General features: G+C 41.6%; 1 long non-coding RNA gene across 1 annotated transcript; it reads left to right on the top strand.

Annotated features, from left to right (window-relative positions):
• The first annotated feature begins 460 nt into the window (after positions 1-460).
• LOC132541954 (uncharacterized) lies at positions 461-23,043 on the top strand. The gene is made up of 3 exons (XR_009553064.1): positions 461-543; positions 807-959; positions 22,693-23,043. It is a non-coding gene; the product is annotated as an uncharacterized LOC132541954 (long non-coding RNA).
• The last annotated feature ends 992 nt before the right edge of the window (positions 23,044-24,035 follow it).

The raw sequence follows: 24,035 nt of genomic DNA, 5'->3' as shown, positions 1-24,035 counted from the left end.
AGAATATCTGATTCCTGGGGGTGGGATGAAGTGGGAAGACTAATCCCTGGGACTGTGGCCCAAATACTTGATTCCCTGTGTGGTCCTTTATGTTGTGACCTGTGTGGGCATCAGATCTGGAAATAGAGGGTGCTGTCTTTGTGAGGTTACCTATGTGTTTGGGCTCAGAATAGGGCTGACGGTGGAGTGGGCTCTATGTCCAGTAGGTCCATCCTCCAGTGTAATGCCTGCTGTACTGTGGGAGCAAGAGGCCCTAGAAAGTGCATAGTTGGTGAAACTTAAGCTTCAGAATATGAGCTCCAGTTCCCAAACCGCCTGTTTCCTCTTATAGTCAAGGGCGAGTGTCCAAATCCCCTTCCATTCATCACTGTCACTGCCTCTCAGAAAGGTCAGCATGCATTCCTCTCTGTTGCCTTCAGCCACTTGGCTCAGAGCAGTGATTCTGACTTAGAGACCCAGAACCTGCACCCAGTAGGCACTCAGGGTTGTTTATAGAGAACTTGTGGGGTTATGCCCTTTATCCACTAGGTCATCATAGCAAATGTAAAAGCAGCGTTGTCTGTTCCTTTGTTATGGCCCCTCTAGTGAAAATTCCACAGCTTTTGCACACTTCCTCTGCTTGACACCCTCTTCTAGAATGCTCTTCTTCAAGTTCTCAGACTGTATGTTATTTCCTGAGAGCCCTGGTCTGACTATCCTAAACTGGGTCCTTCTGCTCCATCTAAGGCATTATCTCATTATCTCATATATATGTTTTCATGGTATGTCTCACGGTCTAAAAAATTTTTTTGTTTGTTTGTTTCCAGGGTTATCGCTGGGGCTTGGTGCCTACACTACAAATCCCCTTGGAATAAACATGAGAAAGCCAGTAGGAGTCAGTGAACCACAGAAGCAGGTTGGCTGTCATCTGGAATAATGCATTTTTAAGGATGGTAATGGAACTACTCCTAGATGATGAGGTATTGTACTGGGCCCTCTCCAGTCCTCTTTAAGAGTTAATTTTCAGTGGCTGGGCGGAAGTGCAGTGGGTTACACTACACTGCTCCTGGTGGCCATTCCCCCCTCCCCCCTTTTTTTATTTTACTGGGTAGAGAGAAATTGAGAAGAGGAAGAGATAGAGACGGAAAGAGAAAGATAGACACCTGCAGACCTGCTTCACTGTTTGTGAAGTGTCCCTCCCTGCAGGTGGGAAGCCAAGGGCTCAAACTGGAATCCTAGTGCAGGTCCTTGTACTATGTGTACTGAACTGGGTGCACCACTGCCCACCCCCTGAAGTTGATTCTTTATTTGATGTTGTTAAGACTAGAACAAATCTCCCTGAGAGCAGGTCCCATTCTCTTGATCACCATGGCATTGCCAGTACCTAGTATATAGCAGGAGTCCAACAGTTTTTCCATGAATGAATGAAGCAACCTTAGATCATGGGGTTGAATATCTTTATTTTGAAATAAAAGACCCAGAATGGCTAATATATTCAGTATCAATTCATTTGTGCTAGACATCCCTGTTATAAACTCATTCTTCAGAAACTTCTCTCTCAAAGGCCTCTGGACCCAGCATATGATTACATTCTGCCTTTCTGCTTAAGAGGAAAGACTATTTCCTTTCTCTAATGAATTTTAATACCTCAAAACCCTAATACGCTAAAGGACAATTTGCTCACTTGGGCTGGAAATGGAAAACACAGATATGCACATATAAACACCCTGAAAAGAAGTTAAAGTAGGTTAAGGAATGATCATACTAAATGATGGCATCATCCTTTGGATGTCAGGCAAACACTGGAACTGGTTCCTCTCCATTGATGTAGGAGAAAATATCCCCTCTAGAGTCTACAGGGGATATTAGGGGACTCATGAACTCATGAAGAATCAGCAGGGGGAGTGGACTAGATATTTTTCTCAGTGTAATGTGAAGATTAACTCTTTTTTTTGTTGTCTCCAGGGTTATCTCTAGGGCTCGGTGCCTGCACTATGAATCCACTGCTCCTGGAGGCTTTTTTTTTTCCCCTGGAGACTAATTTTTCTCTTTTGTTGCCCTTGTTGTTTATCCTCATTGTTGTTGTTATTATTGTTGTTGTCATTGTTGTTGGATAGGACAGAGAAATGGAGAGAGGAGGGGAAGACAGAGAGGGGAAGAGAAAGATAGATATCTGCAGACCTGCTTCACTGCTTGTGAGGCAACCTCCCTGCAGGTGGGGAGCCGGGGGGGGGGGGGGGGGGGGTCAAACTGGGATCCTTACGCCATCTGCACTTAACCCACTGTGCTACTGCCCAGCCACCGAAGATGAATTCTTAAAGAGGACTGGAGAGGGCCCAGTACAACACCTCACCATCTAGGAGTAGTTCCATTACCATCCTTAAAAATGCATTATTCCAGCTGACAGCCAACCTGCTTCTGTGGTTCACTGACTCCTACTGGCTTTCTCATGTTTATTCCAAAGGGATGACAGGAGATGACTCATACCAAGTAGCAAAATAAACCAGTGTTCTAGCTCTGGTAAAAGGTTATGTAGAGCACTAGGAAGCTAATAATAATAAGCATTATTATAACAATTTTACTGGTTTTCTATGTCCTAGGTAATGTGCTAAGGACCTAGGTGTAGTGCCTCATTCAATTGCATAAATTTGGAATGATCTTCTTCTTGCTAATTTAATATGTAAGGAAACAATCAGCTAGGCTTCATGGAAGTAGTTGTTTTATTCCTCGAAAATGAAGTTTATAGAGGCTAAGTGGTTTCTTTCAGATTGTGCAGTTGACAAGGGATACAGTCAGAATTTCAGCTGTGGCACATGGTCTAAATGTAAAAGTGACAGAAGATGCAGTGATATGGTGCTATGGGCTAGAGGATGTTAGAAGTAGTGGGGTTTGGGTGACTGTCGGTTGCCTACATTGTCTCTTGTTTTTGCTAGTTGACTGTGATACATATCTACCAAGAAGTCACAGAATGCATTGTTGTAAATAAAAGGGAGTGAATTTTAAAGGAAGACACTTGGAGCAGTACCAATTTCGGTGCTTGCTATGGTGACCCAATGACTCGAAGCTCTAAACACCATTTGGTGCTTATATTAGGTGCTCTCTGCCTTGAACCTAAAAGACAAGGATTGCTTTTATTTGTCTGTGATAACAGGAAAATGTGTATGTGTATGAAAGTACTTGGCCAGTGCCTGGCACAAATCTAAGATGCTCGCTTCTGTTCTTTTATTTCCCTCACAAATGCTTGGTAGATAGTAAACGTATATTAGTATTTATTATTTATTTATTTATTTATTTATTTATTTGCCTCCAGGGTTATTGTTGGGGCTCGGTGCCTGCACCACGAGTCCACTGCTCCCGGAGGCTATATTTTTCCCTTGTGTTGTCCTTGTTGTTTTATCATTGTTGTAGTTATTATTATCATTGCTATTGATGTTGTTGTTGGATAGGACAAAGAGAAATCGAGAGAGGAGGGAAAGACACAGAGGAGGACAGAAAGATAGATACCTGCAGACCTGCTTCACTGCTTGTGAAGTGACCCCTGCTGCAGGTGGGGAGCTGGGGGATGGAACCGGGATCCTTGTGCCAGTGTTTGCACTTTGCACCATATGTGCTTAACCTGCTGCGCTACCACCCAGCCCCCAGTATTTGTTATTTAACTGCCAAGACTTCACTAGGATTTGGTGCCTGAATGATTCTATTACTCTCGGCAGACTATTCCCCCCCCCCGCCCCAGATAGAGGGGGGAGAGGTAGAGACGGAGAGAGACATAGAAAGGGGGTTGCCCTACCAGTTGAACAACTTCCCACCCCACTCTTTAATGAATTTGCAAAATCCATTAGAAAATTAAATATGATAGAATTTGCATATTGCAAGTAGAGTTCTATGATTTTTGGCAAATGCACATATAGTCATTAATCATTACAATCAAATTGATCACAAAATTAATTCATCTGTGTGTGAATCTGTAATCAGTTACATTTCTTTCCTACAAACACTGGGAAGCTCTGATATGTTCTTTGTCCTTGAATTTTGTTTTTGCTAGAGTGTTAGATAAATGGGATCTCATGGTATGTGTACAGAACTTTTATTTCTCTAAGAAAAATACCTGTGAGTGCAACTTTATAAGAAGCAGACAAACTGTTTCCCAAAGTATTTACATCATTTGTAGCCTCATCAGAGTTCCCGTTGTGTTCCATATTCGTTAGCAATTGGCATCTTCAGCTTTTTTTTTTTTAATTAATTAATTTATTTTTTTTATTAAAGAAAGGATTAATTAACAAAACCATAGGGTAGGAGGGGTACAACTCCACACAATTCCCACCACCCAATCTCCATATCTCACCCCTCCCCCGATAGCTTTCCCATTCTCTATCCCTCTGGGAGCATGGACCCAGGGTCATTGTGGGTTGCAGAAGGTAGAAGGTCTGGCTTCTGTAATTGCTTCCTCGCTGAACATGGGCGTTGACTGGTCGGTCCATACTCCCAGTCTGCCTCTCTCTTTCCCTAGTAGGATGAGTCTCTGGGGAAGCTGAGCTCCAGGACACATTGGTGGTGTCTTCAGGGAAGTCTGGCCGGCATCCTGATGACACCTGGAACCTGGTGACTGAAAAGAGAGTTAACATACAAAGCCAAACAAATTGTTGAGCAATCATGGACCCAAAGCTTGGAAAAGTGGAGAGGAAGTATTAGGGAGGTACTCACTGCAAACTCTAGTATACTTCTGCTTTCTTACTTTGGTGCCATACTCCAAACTCAGGCAATTTCTGCTTTGCGTTTCTTCAGCTTTAACACTCATTTTATTTTTCTTAAATTCAGATCGTTTCAGCTATCATCAACACATAACTCTTGTGGATATGTAAATGGAAAATATTTTCCCAGTTTAAGACTTATATTTCTCAAAATTGTCTATAGCAGAATAAATAATTTTAAGTTGTTAAAAAGAGAGAGAGAGAGAGAGAGAGAGAGAGAGAAGAATGGGAGAGACAACTCCTTCCTGGCTTGTGGAGCTTCATCTTTGGGTGGTGCTCCCATGTGATGGGGTGGTGGGATCTTAAAACTTGTCTTTGTAAAAAAAAAAAAAAAAAAACCCTTGTCTTTGTATTTTGTAAAGTGTGTGCTCAACAGAGTGAGGCATCTTCTGGTCCCCCTTGCTTGCTATTTTTTATTTTTACTAGTAAGTATTTATTATTGAATAAAAACTAATGTTTATTTAAATTAATTTTTTTTGTTGTTGCTTCCAGAGTTATCACTGGGGCTCTGTGCCTATGAATCCACTGCTCCTGGCAGCCATTTTTTTCCACCAATTTATTGGATAGGACAGAGAGAAATTGAGAGGAAGGAAAGACAGAGAGAGAGAGAGAGAGAGAGAGAAATATAAACACCTACAGACCTACTTCACTGCTTGTGAAGCGTCCCCCTTGCAGGTGGGGAGTGGGGACTTGAACCCGAATCCTTGTGTGGGTCCTTGTACATTGTACTATGTGTGCTTAACTGGGTGCACCACTGCCCTCCCACCCCTCCCCAAAAAAATCTGTTTATTGAGTCTCCACATCAAGTTTTTCCAGATATCTTTACTTCTGCCCAGCCAATATCACCTACCATCTAGAGAGTTAACTGTGATTAAACTGGCTATTAACAATGGCATTTCCTTTCCCAGGAGAGAAACCAGGTTTCCAGAGATTATATACTTTACACAGGAGTAAGAGCCATCAAGACAGTACAACTTAGAACATAGGATTTGAAAGAAGTTCTCAGAATATCCTCCCATGGTTTCCATAGTGACCAAAGAGGATAAAGATCTATCCCTCTCTAATCCATCTAAGCAAAGCTTGATGTTTCTTAGAAATCACTTACATCCTCTTTTCTTTCTAAAATGCCCATGTTGATTCAATCTAAATTAATATTTTAAGTCACTGACCGGTTTATTACTTAACTCACCCTCTCCCTCAGACTTGATGTTCCCTGATGGTTCAGAAAGATGAACAATATTTGTCTGTAACTTCTCACTCTCTGGGCAGACCACAGTGTGTCTCTAGGGAAATATATGCTTCAGGATGGCCAGAAAATTGGGGGATTCTGGTAAGTTTTGTGGGAGAACTGAGTTGTTAACTATAATTTAACTGTGTCAGAGAAGAATCTAGGATTATAGCTCTTCTTTCAGTTATTCCCTAACTCCTAAATCCTTCTTCACTTTATTCTCTGGTGAGGCAAAGTGGGGGCTTGGTACAGAGTTAAGAACATGTAGTAGGTCCTCAGTGGCACACCATCGAATGGAGAAATAGGTGGATGGGTGATAGCTGGCCAGTAATAGAATCAGTGTTCCCTCGGAAAAGCTAATGGCTTATGCAAAGCTAAAGGAAGGGTGATATATATGTGTGTGTGTGTGTGTGTGTGTGTGTGTGTGTGTGTGTGTGTGTATTTAATTCAAAGGGCTCACTGATGAAGAAGTTACAGTCAGTAAGGATACCACAATACTTTTTGGTGATTTAATAATGATTTACAAGATTTTAAGATAACAGGGGTTTAATTACAGCTAGTTCCCATCACCAGAGTTCTGTGTCCCATCTCCCCTCCACTGGAAGCTTCCCTATTCTTGATCCCTCTGGGAGTATGAACCAAAATTCTTTTTGCAGTGCAGGAGAAGGAAGTTCTGGTTTCTTTAATTGCTTCTCCACTGGGGATAGGCATTGGCAGGTAGATCCATACCCCCAGCCTGTTTCTATCTTGCCCTAGTGGGGTAGGGCTCAGGAGAGGTGAGACTTCTGGACACATTGGTGATGACATCTGCCCAGGGAAGTCAAGATGAAATCATAGTAGTGTTTGCAACTTGGTGAGTGACATCTGATGGGGACTAAAGAAATGCTTGGGATTGTCAAGTAGGTAGCAGTTGGATCACATTCCTACAGAAATCTGGAGGTTTCCAGGCAGTCGTAGAATTTGGACTTGTACCTTGTAATCAATAGAATCAGTGTTGGCTTCATGAGACAGGAAACACGAAATAATGGTTTCCATCTCCAAGGTTTCATTGTCTCATAAAACACTGGTTGTGGTAGTTAAATGAAGCCATGAGAGATTCAGATTTGTTCCACATCTCTGTTTCATCTTTTGAAAGATGCTGCCCTAACTCTTGTGACTGAGATGGTTGCTGTAAGTTCACCATTATATCTATGCACCAGAAAGTCAAATAGAAAATGCAGGTAGAGGAAGCAACTTAAATGTCCATTGACAGACAACTGGATAAAGAAGTTATGAGACATATATTCAATGGAATATTACTCTTAAGTTAAAATATTGTCCTTTGGGACAATATGCATGGAACTAGAAGTTATTTTGCTTAAGGAAGTAAGGAAGGAAATGAAAAACAAACACTGGATGGTTTCACTCATATGCAGAATATAGGGAATTAAAGCACATGAACTTGCAAAAAATAAAAACAAAGTGACCAACTGTTTCTAGGACTTTGTAAGAAGTCTAGTGGTTATAGTTGAGGGGTTGGGGGTAGGAGTGTCACAGAACTTTGCTGGGAGATATGGTGTGGAACCCCTAAAATGTTATGATCTTATAAACCATTATTGAAACCAGAATAACAAACAAAACACAGAAAGAAGTGTTACTACTACCTCTAAATGGTGATGGAGGATTTTGTTTATTTATTGCTTGTCCTGGGGACTTTAGCTCCAGGCTGACTTTTTCTAGATTGAAAAATAGAAAAGCAGAGACAGGAAGACATCATAACATTTAAATAGTGTGATGGGGGCCATGCTCAAATCTGGGTTGTGCCCATGACAAAAGAAGCACACAAAAATTTAAATGTGATGATGGCGACTTGCAAGCAGCAGCTGGCTTAAGCTCCAACAAACAGCAGCTTGTGATTCTTGGGATTCTCTGGACAGGGTAGGATATTGGGCTGTCAGCAGGAGGGTGAATAAGGGGTCCTAGAAAGGAACTCTTTTGTTTATTTCTGAAGATCACCCCTCCCCCCAACCCTAGAACCAGCCCCTAGGGGCCGGACAGCCTCCTAGCAGGCTCCCTGTTGATCTATTTTCTTTACTAAGATTCCCTCACCAAGGGTGTCATTCCAAACCTCTCCCTTTTTGTTTTCCTTCTCTTTTTTTCTAAGTGGCTGGAGCTCAATTTGAGTGACAAAATACCTGAGCCTCATCTCATCCCTGTCTGGGAAAGACTACCTGGAGGTTTCTTTCTTTCTTTCTTTCTTTTTTTTTTTTTCTTTCTTTCTTTCTTTCTTTCTTTCTTTCTTTCTTTCTTTCTTTCTTTCTTCTTCTTCTTCTTCTTCTTCTTCTTCTTCTTCTTCTTCTTCTTCTTCTTCTTCTTCTTTTTTGTTGATATTTCTTACAACTGGCTGTCTTTGCTCAGGCTGCCTGCAGCCAATCTGGAGCACTCCAAGCTGCAGACTGACTGTTAGAGTTTTTTTTTTCTTAATCTATTCTATTTTATTATTATATACGTGTGCCTCTTTTGTCCCCTCCTTCAGGTTGACCAAAATTAACTGTTGTTGTTTTCTCCATTGCTAGGTTACTGGGTGTCCTATCCAGTGTGAGAGGAACTTGTTTCTCTCTTCCTCTTCCCTCCACTCTCCTTTCTCCCTCCTCCTAGCTAAAAAAGTAAAAACAAAAAAACCTTTTTCCTTTCACTGCTCTTTTTTGTTGTTGTTGTTCTTGTCTTCTTTTCTCCCTCCTTCTTTTAATTTCTTTTTTTTTTTTTTTCCTCCAGGGTTATTGCCAGGCCTTGGTGCTTGCACCATGAATCCACTGTTCCTGGAAACCATTTTTCCCCTTTTGTTGCCCTTGTTTTTTTATCAATGTTGTGGTTATCATTATTGTTGTTGTTGTTGCTGTCATTGGATAGGACAGAGAGAAATAGAGAGAGGAGGGTAAAACAGAGATGGGGAGAGAAAGATAGACACCTGTAGACCTGCTTCACTGCCTGTGAAGCGACTCCCCTGTAGGTGGGGAGTCAGGGGCTTGAACCAGGATCCTCATGCCAGTCCTTGCACTTTACGTTACATGTGCTTAACCCACTGTGCTACTGCCCAACTCCCCATCTTTTGATTTCTGAATTCACTGATACTCATTTGTGAATTATTTTTGGGAAGAAATCTGACTCACAGTGAACTCTCTCTCTCTGTGTGTATCTTTCTCTGTTCTCTACTTCCCTTTCTCCTCTTACTATCTTTCTCCTCTTACTATTTACAGTGGACAGTAGATTTGCATAATTGTCTGTTCTTGCTTTCCCTTTTTTCCTTTTTCTTTCTTTTTCCTTTGGATTTGGTTGCTATTTTTTCTTGGAATGGAGCTGTTGTTTGGCTAACTGGTATTGGTTGAACTGCATCAATCCTTGCTTAAGTTACTATTGTTGTAATTTCTGAGGTTCAGTGACTATATTTGTCATAAAGGTATTTAATATAGCATGGCTTGTACTCACAACACAACAACTGAAGAACGACAGAACAGAAAAATAAAAAACACATAAAAAAAAGGAAATGGTTAAATCAAGAGCAAATAAAACTGATACTACAGTGAATCAAGACAGGAGCCCAGAAGAAACCCTGCCAGGCTAGCATGGGGGTGCCTCTTTCAGGGTGTGTACTCTCTGGGTTGGAGAGAACTCGACCGGAGCCAGCCTGCGCTGCTACTTACTCAGCCACACGAGGGAGATGACTCAGGAACCAAACGTGGCAGCAGCAGCAAGGAAATACACTTCTTTATTGATCAGAGAGCCAAGGCTTTTAAAGGGCATACCCAGAAGTGGCAAGTCAGAAAGGGAAATGGCTAAGAAAGGGGCAGAGAAAGGCAAAAGGGGCTGGGAAGGTAGAAACTTCCTTAGCAACTGCTGCAAGGGTTGTAACTGGTAGGATTAAACAATACCCTGCAGGCTGGGAGGGTCTTGAGGGTAGAAATAAGATAGATAAAAGGAATGGAATGAGTAGGGATATTTCAGGCAAAACAATGATTATGTAATAGGCCATAGAATCAGGAATGCAGGGTGCTTTGTGAGCCCTGCAGAGTTCAACCACATCCTCACAATTTCCCAACATCTCCCTCTTTCTTTTTATCTAATGGCCATAGTATCAGGAATGCGGGGTGCTTTGTGAGGCAGGGAGTCTGATAAGACAGGGCAAACTTTTGGGGGTTACTCCTGTCCCTCCTTGCTCAACCTCTCGGTAGAGAGAGAGACTGATAGGATAGACACACTCCTCAGGTCAAGCCCTGCCAGGCTCTACCACATCCTCACAATTTCCTGACAAAACTCCAATTCAGTCAGAAGTAACCATAGAAAAGAAAAGTATGCAAGCAATAAAAAGTCCTAATAATCACAGAAATGAAGACAACTATGGAGGAAAGGGCTATCAGAATTAGGGAAACAACAGATGAGAACCTCAAGGCAAACACGAGCTACCTCAAGGTAAAACTGAAAGTTAAAATAGTTGAATTAAAAGGTCAATTAGCAGAACAAGCTAATACTGTAACTGAACTTAAGAAAGAAGCTGAGGGAAGGGAAAGCAGGCTAACAGAAACAGAAAACAGAATTAGTCAGACAAAATAAAGAAAGAAGTAAAAGAGCTCAAAAAGAGATTGAAAGACACTGAAAACAACAACAGAGACATATGGGATGATCTCAAAAGAAGTAACAGTCATATAATTGGCCTGCCAGAGTAAGAAAGAGAGGAAGGGGAAGTAAACATTCTAGAGGGAATTATAGAAGAAAACTTCCCAGACCTAAACAGTAGAAAGGACATTAAGATTCAAGAGGCTCAGAGAGTCCCAAACAGAATCAGCCCAGACCTGAAGACACCAAGACACATCACAGTTACAATGAAAAGAAGTAAGGATAAAGAAAGGATCCTAAAGGCTGCAAGAGAAAAACAAAAAGTCACATACAGGGGAAAACCCATAAGACTATCAGTAGACTTCTCCACTGAAATTCTAAAAGCCAGAAAAGAATGGCAAGATATCTATCGTGCTCTGAATGAAAAAGGGTTTCAATCAAGGATAATATATCCTGCTAGACTTTGATTCAAACTAGATGGAGGGATCAAAACCTTCTCAGACAGACAACAGTTAAAGGAGGTAACCATCACCAAGCCTGCCCTGAAAGAGGTTTTAAAAGATCTCTTATAAACAAGAACATCACTATAATACTTGCCATATATCAGAACAAATAAAAAATTGTAGAATAATGGCACTACAGTACATTAAATCTATAATGTCAACAAATGTCAATGGCTTAACCTCACCCATCAAAAGGCACAGAGTGGGAGGATGGATCAGAAAACACAGCCCAACCATATGCTGCTTGCAAGAATCCCATTTGACCCAATGAGATAAACACAGGCTTAAAGTGAAGGGATAGAAAACTATCCTACAGGCTAATGGACCACAAAAAAAGAGCAGGAATAGCCATTCACATCTCTGACACAATAGACTTTAAATTAAATAAAGGAATAAAAGATAGGCTAGGTTATATAATGATTAGAGGATCAATCAACCAAGATCAACCAAGAAGATTTAACAGTTATTAACATCTATGCACCCAGTGAGGACCCATCTAAATACATCAAACACCTACTGAAAGAACTACAAAAATACATCAATAGTAATACAATTATTTATTTATTTTATTTCCACTAGTATTATCTCTGGGATTCAGTGCAGGCAGTACAAATCCAATTCTGCTTCCGGTGATTCATTTTTCTTCCTTTCTTTCTTTCCTCCTTTCTTTCTTTCCTCCTTTCTTTCTTTCTTTCTTTCTTTCTTCCTATTTTATTTTTCAAGGACAGAGAAAAATTGACAGGGGGAGGAGGAGACAAACATGGAGGAGAAAGACACCTGCAGACCTCCTTTATTGAAGTGTCCCCCCACCAAGGTGGGGAGCTGGGGAAGGGGGGCTCAAACCCAGGTCCTTGCCCATGGCAACACTTTCTCTCAACTGGGTACACTACCACCTGCTCCCCCCCACCACTTCATCTCCTCTTCCCTCTCTTTTTTCCTCCCTCTTCCACAAATAGGAAACAACTGTTTAAAAAATAGATTTTTAGGGATTATTCTACATGGAGGGGGAGGGAGAGGGAAAAGCAGGAGAGAGAGAGAGAGAGAGAGAGAGAGAGAGAACACAGCACTAATATTTCCTCCTATGTGGTAGGGATCAGGTTTGAATCTAGGTCATGTACTTGGCAAAGCAGCACACTATGCCAGTGAGCTATTTCATCAACTCTCTGGTTTCTTAAATGGGTTAGGCTAACGACGTCTTCATGGGTTTATCCATAAGGTGTCTGACACTCACATAGGACAGCCCTGTTCCTACAAGGCAGATGAATTGCCAGTCATGCTGCAGCCATGTGGGAGGGTTGTGGGTGATGGTATGGCTTCTCACATATCAGTTCAAGGCCATCTATCACCTGGTATACAGACTATAAGTCAGCCTGACAGGCTCCTCTAATCCTGTCTTGCATCAGAAAGATCATTCTTATCACCACTCTACAAATTGTGGAGTAAAAATAAATGGAATTAGGTTGTAACCAATGGTCTGAAGTTACCAAGATAGTCAGGTTCCAATAACAGCTCTGTCACAGGCCAGGTGCTAAATATGCCTTGCCCACCATGACAAGGACAATGTCAGGGAGTACAACAACCAATGGCCCTTCCTTGTCACAAGGGGGAGAACCCCCCTCATTCTGCTCTCACAGTCTGTTTCTGAACCAGAACCTAGTCCAGACTGCAATAGCTTCCCTGTGTCCTGGCCAACTGTCCTACTTGTGATTTCTAGATAGGATATCATATGTCACACTCTGACAAGCATGTGGACAGTTATGGAGGAGGTGGCTGGACTCCGGGGCATGCCTGGCAAGAGTTATTTGGGTCAGGGAGGACACTCTGCATGGGTGTCATGGTGGTAGGGAAAGGGAGGAAGTGGGGAAGGGGGTCTTTATGGGAGTGCTCCCTCTATGCCCACAAATCCTAATCCACAAGCCAAGCCATCTGCTTCACTCCAAAGCAAATTTGTGGCTGATAACCTGTATTTTATCAGGTGTTTCCATTCTTTCCCTAACACTTCATTCTTTTGAATAGCATACATCTGTTAGCCACCTCAGCTAAATTTTTAATGATATAAATATTGCACCAATACATTCTTTTGGTTGTGGAAACCTTCAGACAATGAAGAAGTAGGCTGAGGAGAAAAATTAAAATCCAATTTCTCAATTCTACCCCTGTCCCCAGAAGTAAGTATGATCAATAATTCAACATGTATCATTTATGCTTTTTGTATGAACACTCCACACAACTACACTACAACAACTGCAGTACATGCACACACTCACACACACACACACACACACACATGACAGCATAGTATATGTAGACTAGTATAGTATAGTACAGTATAGTAGAAGAAATTGCAGTTAATCATTCTAAGATTGTCAGGCTTCAATTAGAGTTCAAGTTAAATATCAGATGCCCTTGGGTTAATTATTTTGCTTCTTAGTGTTGCAGTTTCTTTTTATGTAAAACAGGAATACTATTTGTCTTCTTTAAGATTGCTGTGAGGATTAGATGTTAGTATACTTATTTATTAGTGTTTTAATAGAGGTTTATAAGGTTAAAAGATTACAGGGTATAGTTATACACAGCATCTACCACTAAGTTCTGTGCTCCCATCCTCCCACCATAGTTCTCACAAAGCCTTAGAGACTGTTTGGCTATTTCTTCCTTATTTTTATGTTATTGGCAAGTTTGTGTGTTTCCATTCTCTAAATCCCACAACCTAACAAAACTATCCAGTAGTTGTTTTTCACCTCTTTGCTTTCTTCACTAAGCATTAACCATTTCCAGCTAAGTGTTGGTCATTTCGCAACAGTGACTAACAAGAATAAGAACTTCTGTCTTATTATTACATCTGCAAGTAAGGAGTTCATATTAGTTACCCATTGTTCCATTACAAATTCCACCCAGACTCAGTGACTTTACAATAATAGCAAGCATTTACTGTATTACAGATACTGTGGGTCGGGAATCCAGGAATAGCTTAGTTGGATGATTCTAACACATGGCCTCTTGGACAGCTGGATGTTGGCAGTGATTGCAATTATCTGAAGGCTTGATAGGCAGTGCAGACCCTTCTTCTAAGATGCCTCACCCATATGACTACTGACAGGAAGTTTCCATTTCTTTCCACATGGCTTACTACATAGGTTGCTTAGTTGTCCTTCTGACATATCTGCTAACTTCCCCTAAATGAAAAATCTAAGTAGGTGAATGAAGAGAAAACTATAGTTCTATTTACGGTTTGGTCCCTGAAATCACACAGGAAGATTTCTGCTTTATCCTTATTGCACCAAAGTAAAAGACTCTGGGGTGGGTGGAGGGAAGAATACAGGTCCAAAAAGGATGACAAAGGACCTAGTGGGGATTGTATTGTTATGTGGAAAACTGGGAAATGTTATGCATGTACAAACTATTGTATTTACTGTTGAATGTGAAACATTAATTCCCCAATAAAGAAATAAAAATATATTTCTGCTTTATCCTAATAATTAATAATTAATCACTAAGTCCAGTCCACAGTCCAGGGGAGAGAGACTAAATATATCAAAGAATTTTGGGATGTCTTTTTTTTTCCCAGCAAGTGAATACATACCACAACTCTCTAAGCCACTCATCTCTTTTTTTAAATTTATTTTTTTTATTGGGGGATTGATGTTTTACAGTTGATGGTAAATATAATAGTTTGTACATGCATAACATTTTCCAGTTTCCCACATAATAATAAAACCGTATTTTCTAACCACCAGAGAAGTTAGCTCACTGGCCAGGTGGTGTTGCACCTGGTTAAGTGCTCACTGTACAGTACAAAAGGACTCAGGTTCAAGCCCCGGTCCCCACCTGCAGGGGGAAAGCTTCACAAGTGATGAATGAGGGCTGTTAGGTTTCTCTCTAACTCTTTCCCTCTCTATCTCCCTCTCCCCTTTCAATTTCTCTCTGTCTCTATCCATTAATAAGTAAAATATATAAAAGAAATAAAAACATAAAAGCAACAACAAAAAGACATTATCTTATACATAGATGGTATTGTTATATGTGTTGCCATGCAATTTGCCTTTTTAACTAAGAAACACCTGAGATTTTTCTATATTAGCACATATAGAATTGTATCATTGACTGGCTCACTTAATAATGCCCCTTTTGGTCAATATCAAACAACCTCACCATCTGGGGCCCTAGTCAGGGAATACTTTCCCACACAAATATGATGGGCCTTGACCTCTATTGGACCCCTCTCTGCATCACCACTGGTCACTTCTATCAGGAACATCAGCACAAGCCCTCCTGTGGGCCTTCCCAGGACCTTGCCCTCACCATAAAGCAGCAGTGGTAGAGACTGGGGTATCCTGCCTTGCCACTTGAGGAAGATTGGTCCTCAAATGAGTGCAGCCTGTGATGCTTCCAGCTGTGACCATGTCATCCTTTTTGGAGCTTTATTCTCCCACCCACCCACCCACCCCAGAGTCTTTTACTTTGGTGCAATATGCCAACTCCAGTTCAGGTTCTGCTTGTGTTTTCTCTTCTGATCTTGTTTTACAACTTCTGCCTGAGAGTGAGATCATCCCATATTCATCCTGTTTCTGACTTATTTCACGTAACATGATTTTTTCAAGGTCCCTCCAAGATAGGCTGAAAATGGTGAATTCACCATTTTTTATAGCTGAGTAGTATTTATATATATATATTACAACTTGCTCAGCCACTCATCTGTTGTTGAACATCTGGGTTGCTTCCAGGTTTTGGCTATTACAAATTGTGCTGCTAAGAACATATGTGAACACAGACCTTTTTGGATGGGTGTGTTGGGTTCCTTAGGATATATCCCCAGGAGAGGAATTGCAGGATCATAGGGTAGGTCCATTTCTAGCTTTCTGAGAGTTCTCCAGACTGTTCTCCACAGAGGTTGGACCAATTTACATTCCCACCAGCAGCGCAGGAGGGTTCCTTTGTCCCCACAACCTCTCCAGCATTTGCTGCTCCTACCTTTTCTGATGTGTGACATTCTCACAGGAGTGAAGTGGTATCTCATTGTTGTCTTTATTTGCTTTTCTCTGATAATCAAAGACTTGCAGCATTTTTTCATGTGTTTCTCAGCCTTTTGGATCTCTTCTGTGGTGAATATTCTGTCCATGTCCTTTCCCCATTTTTGGATGGGGTTATTTGTTCTCTTGTTGAGTTTGGCAAACTCTTTATTTGTCTTCCTACTTTTTGGTTCCTGTTCGTTATCCATTTTGTCTCACTTTATGTCCTGCCGCTTTCCAGACACCAAGTTGCAGATGCTACAATGATTCCACCCTGACTTCTTTGGGCAGATGATCTCACCAACGTATCCTGCAACCTTGCCTCTCCAGAGCTCTTCCCCACTAGGGAAAGATAGAAACAAGCTGGGGGTATGGATCCACTTGACAACGCCCATGTTCAGCAGAGAAGCAATTACAGAAGCCCAAACTCCTACCTTTCTGTACCTCCCCAAAAAATCTTAATCCATACTCCCAGTGGATGAGAAGTGATAGAAGGAAAAGGATAAGAGGGCTCTGAACTCCAGCTCCATCAGGACCCGCAGAGAGAGGAGGGAAAAGGGTGGAACATTTGGATGTAGTAATAAGGTCATGAGTGGCTTGGAGGAGGGGGAAGAGAGGACTGGATCTGGAAGAAAAAGGGGGCAATTATGTACAAACGTAGACAGATAGTTGTAGAGATAATGGTTAATCCATGTCTGCAACCTTGGGAGAACTGCTGTAGCTCGCAGTAGAGAGACTGAGGATTCAGTACTCTGGTGGTGGGAACAGTGTGGAATTATACCTCTGTTGACATGTAATTTTGTAAATCAATATTGAATCACTAATAAAATAAATAAATAAATAAAGGAAAATAGAATTGTATCATTGACTCTAACTGTTATGTGTATGTCACTGTAAAGAAATATAATTTTGGGGGCCGAGTGGTAGTGCAGCAGGTTAAGCACACTTGGCACAAAGCCCAAGGACTGGTGTAAGGATCCTAGTTTGAGCCCCCGGCTCCCACCTCCAGGGGGATTGCTTCACAAACAGTGAAACAGGTCTGCAGGTGTCTATCTTTCTCTCCCTCTCTCTGTCTCCCCATCTCTCTCCATTTCTCCCTGTCCTATCCAACAACAATGACAAGTAATAATAATAACAACAAGAAGGGCAACAAAAGGGAAAAAAATAGCCTCCAGGAGCAGCGGATTTGTAGTGCAGGCACTGAAACCCAGCAATAACCCTGGAGGCACACACACACACATACACACACACAATACAGTTTCTTCAACCGTTCCCCCATTTAAGCTTCTTTCTTTGCAGAGAGCAAGAGGCTGATTAAAGAAAGAAGCCCCTATTAGAGATGCATTGTCCACAGAAAATATCATTAAGTATTAATTCTAGGGAATTAATGTAGATGGAGCAAAGAAATTTCTAAATGCCAAGTATTATAAGACTAGAAATCCAGGATTCATAAACAGTTGCACATACAAAAGTGCTGCCACTTACTCAGGAGCATCTCTTGTTTTGTTTGGTCCTCTGCTCTCCCATGAACAAGTTGTACCTGGGACTCCAAGGTGTGCCCTCAGCCTGATGTGCAGGATGGGAAAGTGTTCATAGCATGTCTGTGGAGGAGTTTACACTGCCTTGATTAACGTCCCTGTTGACAGTTTCAGTTGCTATCTATTATCCCTTATCTCTCCTTGCATACCAAGATTTTATCTATACTGAATTCTTCTGACTGCACTGGTTTTGTTTGGGATGGCAATATCCTTGTCTCAGAGGTTGATTAGTTACTGAAGTCACTGTGATTCATTCACCAGATACTTACATTCTCAGCCTCCTTTATAGTTGGGGTTGGTCTGTGTGACTGTTTTTGGTCAAGGGAGAATAAACAGAAGTTAGCTAAGGGATTTTTTGTTTGTTTGTTTGTTTGTTTGAATTCTTCCCAAGGCAAAATAGGTTTATGTATAGCAAAAATATCAGAGAGCTCTTAAATATTTTTTTCCTTACTTTAGCTTTCAAGAAAATAATTTCACAAAGGCAACTAATTTTCTTTTCTGACATGTGCCAGCAAACATAAAATCCAGATGAAATGAATTCCTGGGTTTGTTTTTTTTTCCTTTTTTTTTTCTTCCTTCTTTCTCTCTTTCTTCTTGTAGGGTCAGATAGCACACAACTAAGGGACTTCTTATAAATGCTTTCTGAAAGGCTGGAGAGATAACATAATGGCTATGCAAAAATAATTTTATACCTGAGGCTGCAAAGGTCTCAGGTTCAGTTCCCAGCACCATGGCTCAGCTCAGAGCTGAGCAGTGTTCTGGTAATGGAAAAAAAAAAAAAAGCACTTTCTGAGTAAAATAATCATATATGACTGGTTCCAGATGCAACTGGCTTTACGCTGTCCTCTCTTTTCACCTTAAACATAGATGTACTATCTTGAAGATTTGCAATAGGATTTGAGAAACATACAAGGGTTTTGACAACGATTGAGCCATGGTAATAGGCTCTCTACTCACAAACTTTATTATGGAGAAAAATTAAGTTTGGAGTACTTTTTAAAAAACTATGTGCTGGGGGTCAGGAGGTAGTGTAGCAGGTTAAGAGCACATGGCATGAAGCGCAAGGACTGGCATAAGGATCCTGGTTCGGGCTTCATAGGTGATGAAGCAGGTCTTCAGGTGTCTATCTTTCTCTCTCCTTCTCTGTCTTCCCCTCCTCTCTCAATTTCTCTCTGTCCTATTCAACAACAATGATATCAATGACAAAAACAACAATAACCACAACAATGATAAAGCAACAAGGGCAACAAAAGGGGGAAAAATAGCCCCCAAGAGCAGTGGATTTGTGGTGCAGGTATTGAGCCCTAGCAATAACCCTGGAGGCAAAAAACAAACAAACAAAAAAACCATGTGCTAAGTTTTCATGTTATTTGCTACTGAGAGTATTACTGATACATTTCCTGCTTCTGTCTAAGTTGTGTAATTGCAGGGGTTCTTGCTAATATGCCCTCTATTGAAGCATGAAAGTTGAGCTCCATGCCTGAACCACAGAAGTCACTTAAATGAATAATCTAAATTAATGAATATCTTTTTAGATACTGGCAGCTCCTCCTTCCCACTCTCTTTTCCCAATGACAGCATTGCTCAGCTCTGGCTTATGGTGCTGCAGGAGATTGAACCTGTGACTTCAGAGCCTCAGACATTAGATTCTCTTTCTATAACCATTATGCCATCTACCTCCACTGGATACTGGCAGATTCTCTACAAGAGCGGTAGTCTTTTGGAAAAGATGTCTTCAAAAGGAACATTGTAATTACTAGTATTTATCTACAGATAATAGTTTGAGTCCTGAATTTTCTAGTCAGTTTTCCATGATCTTGACAGTAAGATCACTGAGGGCTGGGAAGGCACCAGGACACAGGGTTCTGGTGGCGGGCTACTGGGAAACCACCATTCACAGTTGACACATCTAAAAAGAACCAAGAAAGATTTAGCCTTTCCTCTGACTTTCAGATACATCTCTGGCTTAGAAGAGGTGGGGAATCCCCTGGACACACAGATGGGTTCATTATACTTAGGCACCACTGAAATGCCTCTGCTATAGTCTCATTACTGGAAAACACTGAGACCCCCGAATTACTTTCTAAAACCTGAGAAATGTTCACTTCTAACAGAACACTCTCAGATAAGGTCAGAGTAGACTAGTCTTACATTAATTCTGCTCATCAGCAAATAGTGTTCCAGCAGGAGAAAGACCAGGGAAGGCCTCCCACTTAGTGATAGTTAAATTGGGGAATGTTGACTGGTACATTATCCAGGCGGAAGAGTAATATCTCCTGGAATGTGAAGTGGTTCTTTAGTGGAGTGGAGAGAGACTATTTTAAGAGTCTCATTAACAACTGACAACTGACGTAAGTAGAGATTGAAAAGGAGTGGGGTGGGGGTGTAAGAAGCAGGCTTAGCTGATTTTAAGCGGGCGCTTGTAGACAATTCTAGAATCTTCAGGCCATGTATGGATGTAGATCAAGGGCTGAATTGGCCTATAATCGTCAGGATTTTGATAAATATAACCGGAACTGGCAGTGTTTTAATTTTCTTTTTTTTTCTTCTTTTTTTTCCTCCCGGGTTATAGCTGGGCTCGGTGCCTGCACCATGAATCCACTGCTCCTGGAGGCCATTTTTCCCCCCTTTTGTTGCCCTTGTTGTTGTAGCCTCGTTGTGGTTATTATTATTGCCCTCATTGACGCTATTCGTTGTTGGATAGGACAGAGAGAAATGGAGAGAGGAGGGGAAGACAGAGTGGGGGAGAGAAAGATAGACACCTGCAGACCTGCTTCACTGCCTGTGAAGCGACTCCCCTGCAGGTGGGGAGCCGGGGGCTCGAACCGGGATCCTTACGCCGGTCCTTGCGCTTTGCGCCACATGCGCTTAACCCACTGTGCCACCGCCCGACCCCCAGTGTTTTAATTTTCTATTGTATTATAGTAGAAAGAAGCCTTTTAGAGACATTAAATAATGGTTGAAATTCAGCCCTGACTAACTTTGTCCTGTGGATCACCTACTCTCATTGGGGTTCAGTTTCATCTTTTAGAATACGAACCTCAAATAGTTGTTGATGCTAACCTGACTTCCCTGGGCAGAAGATCCCACTATGTGTCATGGAGCCCTGCCTCTCCAGATCCCTACCCTACTAGGGAAAGAGAGAGACAGGCTAGGAGTATGGATTGACCTGTCAATGCCCATGTGCAGTGGAGAAGCAATTACAGAAGCCAGACCTTCCATCTTCACACCTGACAATAATCCTGGGTCCATACTCCCAGAGGGATAAAGAATAGGAAAGCTTCCAATGGAGGGGATTGGATATGGAGTTTGGGGGGTAGGAATTGTGTGGAAATGTACCCCTCTTATGTTTTTTGTCACTGTTTCCTTTTTTATAAATAAAAATAAAAAATTAAAATAATAACTAAAAGGAGGCTGGCACTCAGAAACAGTAGGTGTGACTTAGAAAGGAAGAGAAGGCAAGACTGTAGAAAAAATGGGCAATATATATATAAATAGATAGTTATAGAAATAATAGTCAACCCATATCTGTGATCTTGGAGAACCAATGCAGTTTCTTTCTTTCTTTTCTTTTCTCTCGTTTAAAAATTTTTTTATTTATAAAAAGGAAACATTGACAAAACCATAGGATAAGAGGGGTACACCTTCGCACAATTCCCACTACCAGAATTAATCCTCTGGGAGTATGGACCCAAGGTCATTGTGGGATACAGAAGGTGGAAGGTCTGGCTTCTGTAATTGGTTCCCCGCTGAACATGGGCATTGACAGGTCGATCCATACTCCCAGCCTGTCTCTCTCTTTCCCTAGTGGGGAAGGGCTCTGGGGAAGTAGAGCTCCAGGACACATTGGTGGGGTTGTCTGTCCAGGGAAGTCTGGTTGGCATCATGGTAGCATCTGGAACCTGGTGGTTGACAAGAGAGTTAACATACAAAGCCAGACAAATTGTTGACCAATCATGGACCTAAAGGCTGGAATAGTGCAGGTGAAGAGGTGCCATTTTGTAGATAGCTAGTAAGCATATTTTAGTTAAATTCCAAAGGGCCTGTGGCTATACTATTTTTTTTTTTCCTTTTTTTTCAGGGGAGCCTGAAATCTGATATGCCGGTGGATCAAAGTTATTGTCTGAGGAGATGATGTTATGGCTAGAAAAAGGACCAGAAAGCTGGACCAGGGAAGAGAGTAGCTCCCTAATATGGGAAAGGGGTATAAATATTGTTGACTGTAAACCCCATCGATTTGATGTGCTCTGGGGCCCATATTCAGCTTAGGAACCAATGTGACCTCTGCATCCCTCTAGATCTGAGCTCACATTCTGTGGTCATGAATAGGAACATTCCATGCTGCCCCAATATTGACCCATCTTCCTCAGGTGTAGCATAGAGTATGTTGTCCATCCTCCCTCTGGAGGATGGAACATTCTCTACCATTGTTGATCCAGGTTGAGGGCAAGGTTCTATGGGGTCTATTTTGTTGTTCCTAATAGAAATGACCAGTAATGGAGAGAGGGATTTATTTGAGTTCTAGGCCCATCAAGTCTGTTTGGAAATCTCAGGACTCCCTGACTAGGGCCCCTCTTTCTTTTTCTTAATATTTATTTATTTATTTATTTATTTATTTACTTATTTCCTTTTTGTTGCCCTTGTTTTATTGTTGTAGTTATTATTGATGTTGTTGGTTAGGATAGAGAGAAATGGAGAGAGGAGGGGAAGACAGAGAGGGAGAGAGAAAGATAGACACCTGCAGACCTGCTTCACCACTTGTGAAGCAACCTCCCTGCACAGTAGGGGGTTCAAACAGGGATCCTAAGCCAGTCCTTGTGCTTTGTGCCACCTGCGCTACCATATGACTCTCCCAATGCAGTTTCTAATGAAGGGAATGGGGACACAGAACTCGGTGGGAATGGTGTGGAATTGTACCTCTGTTGTCTTATAATTTTGTAAATTAACATTAAATCACTAATAATAAAAAACCAAATGCCCTATATAAATTCAGGTTTATTGGCAAATAGCACAATGCTTAAAATACCAGTGACTAGAAAGGGTGTTCCTGGTTGTTTTGAGTGTCTTAAAATAAAGGTCTTTTCCTTCTTCCACCAGAAACAACATGACATAAGATCAAGATCAACACAGTAGACTAAGAGAAAACTGGGGAGCCTGGTGTCCAGCAGATGTCCAGACACACCTAAGAAAAAAAACAGTCCTCCCCTTCATACTGAGGTAGAAGAGGCCCCAAGGCAATTTGAATAATAGCTACTTTGTTTAAGGTTCCAAAGGGATTTCCAGTGCCTCCCAACATCCTCATTAATTACCTGGAGAACCACCAAGTGGCTCTTGGATGGGTTGAGAGCCTCCTTCCATTGCAAGTCAACAATCCTTATGACACTTGGATGACAGAAAAGCTGCATTTGATGAGAAGAAGAAACAAAGCCCAGAAACAGAAGAGCATTGGCTTGTGAGATTTCTTTTTTAAAATATATTTTTTAATTTTTTAAATATTTATTTATTCATTCCCTTTTGTTGCCCTTGTTGTGGTTATTATTGCTGTTGTTACTGATGTCGTTGTTTTTGGGTAGGACAGAGAGAAATGGAGATAGGAAGGAAAGACAGAGAGGGGGAGGGAAAGATAGACACCTGCAGACCTGCTTCACCACTTGTGAAGCAGCTCCCTGGCAGGTGGGGAGCCGGGGCCTCGAACCAGGATCCTTACGCTGGTCCTTGCACTTTGTGCCACCTGCACTTAACCTACTGTACTACCGCCTGATTCCCAGCTTGTGAGATTTCTACATCCAAAGCATGGCTAACTCAAAACTGGAGGCAAAAGATGCTGGTATTGTGGGAAATTTTGGGTACGGAGGTTTAAGATGACAACAATAACAGTTTTCAAGGCATGGCAATGAGGGAAGAGAAGGGTATCTGGTGCATGTAGGAGGAACGGGTCAGGGCTCAGACAAGACTAAGCAAGGGAACATGGAAATGCTCATTGTTCCTTTATATCTGGAACCATGAAGTGAAGGCTTTAAAGTCAGAACAACAGAATCATAGGAAAGGCTCTTACAGGTCAATAATATAGGTGTTTAAAACTATGTCCCCAGCAGTACTACAGATTCTATGCAAAGGTGTTTCAGGGACTGTTGTTTAGTAGAAGTTGAGAGGAGATGTGGTGGTTAGGAGAGATAGAATAATGGTTATGCAAACAGATGCTACTGCCTGAGGCTCTGAGGTTCCAGATTCAATCCCCTGTACTACCATAAACCAGAGCTGAGTAGAGCTCCAGTAAGGAAAAAAAAAAACCTGACTTGAAGTTGGAAATAAAGAATCTTTATTGAGAGAGAGAGAGAGAGAGAGAGAGGATATGGGTCTGTTCTATCATCATGCTCCAGGACCACAGCTCCCCTCTAATCCAGCCCTTTCCCTCCTTTCTCTGGGGCACAACAAAGAAA

Source organism: Erinaceus europaeus, chromosome 1, assembly GCF_950295315.1.
Source record: "Erinaceus europaeus chromosome 1, mEriEur2.1, whole genome shotgun sequence".
Classification (NCBI taxonomy): Eukaryota; Metazoa; Chordata; class Mammalia; order Eulipotyphla; family Erinaceidae; genus Erinaceus; species Erinaceus europaeus.
Note: the sequence above shows the minus strand (reverse complement) of the source record. Positions and strands in the feature narration are given on the sequence as shown.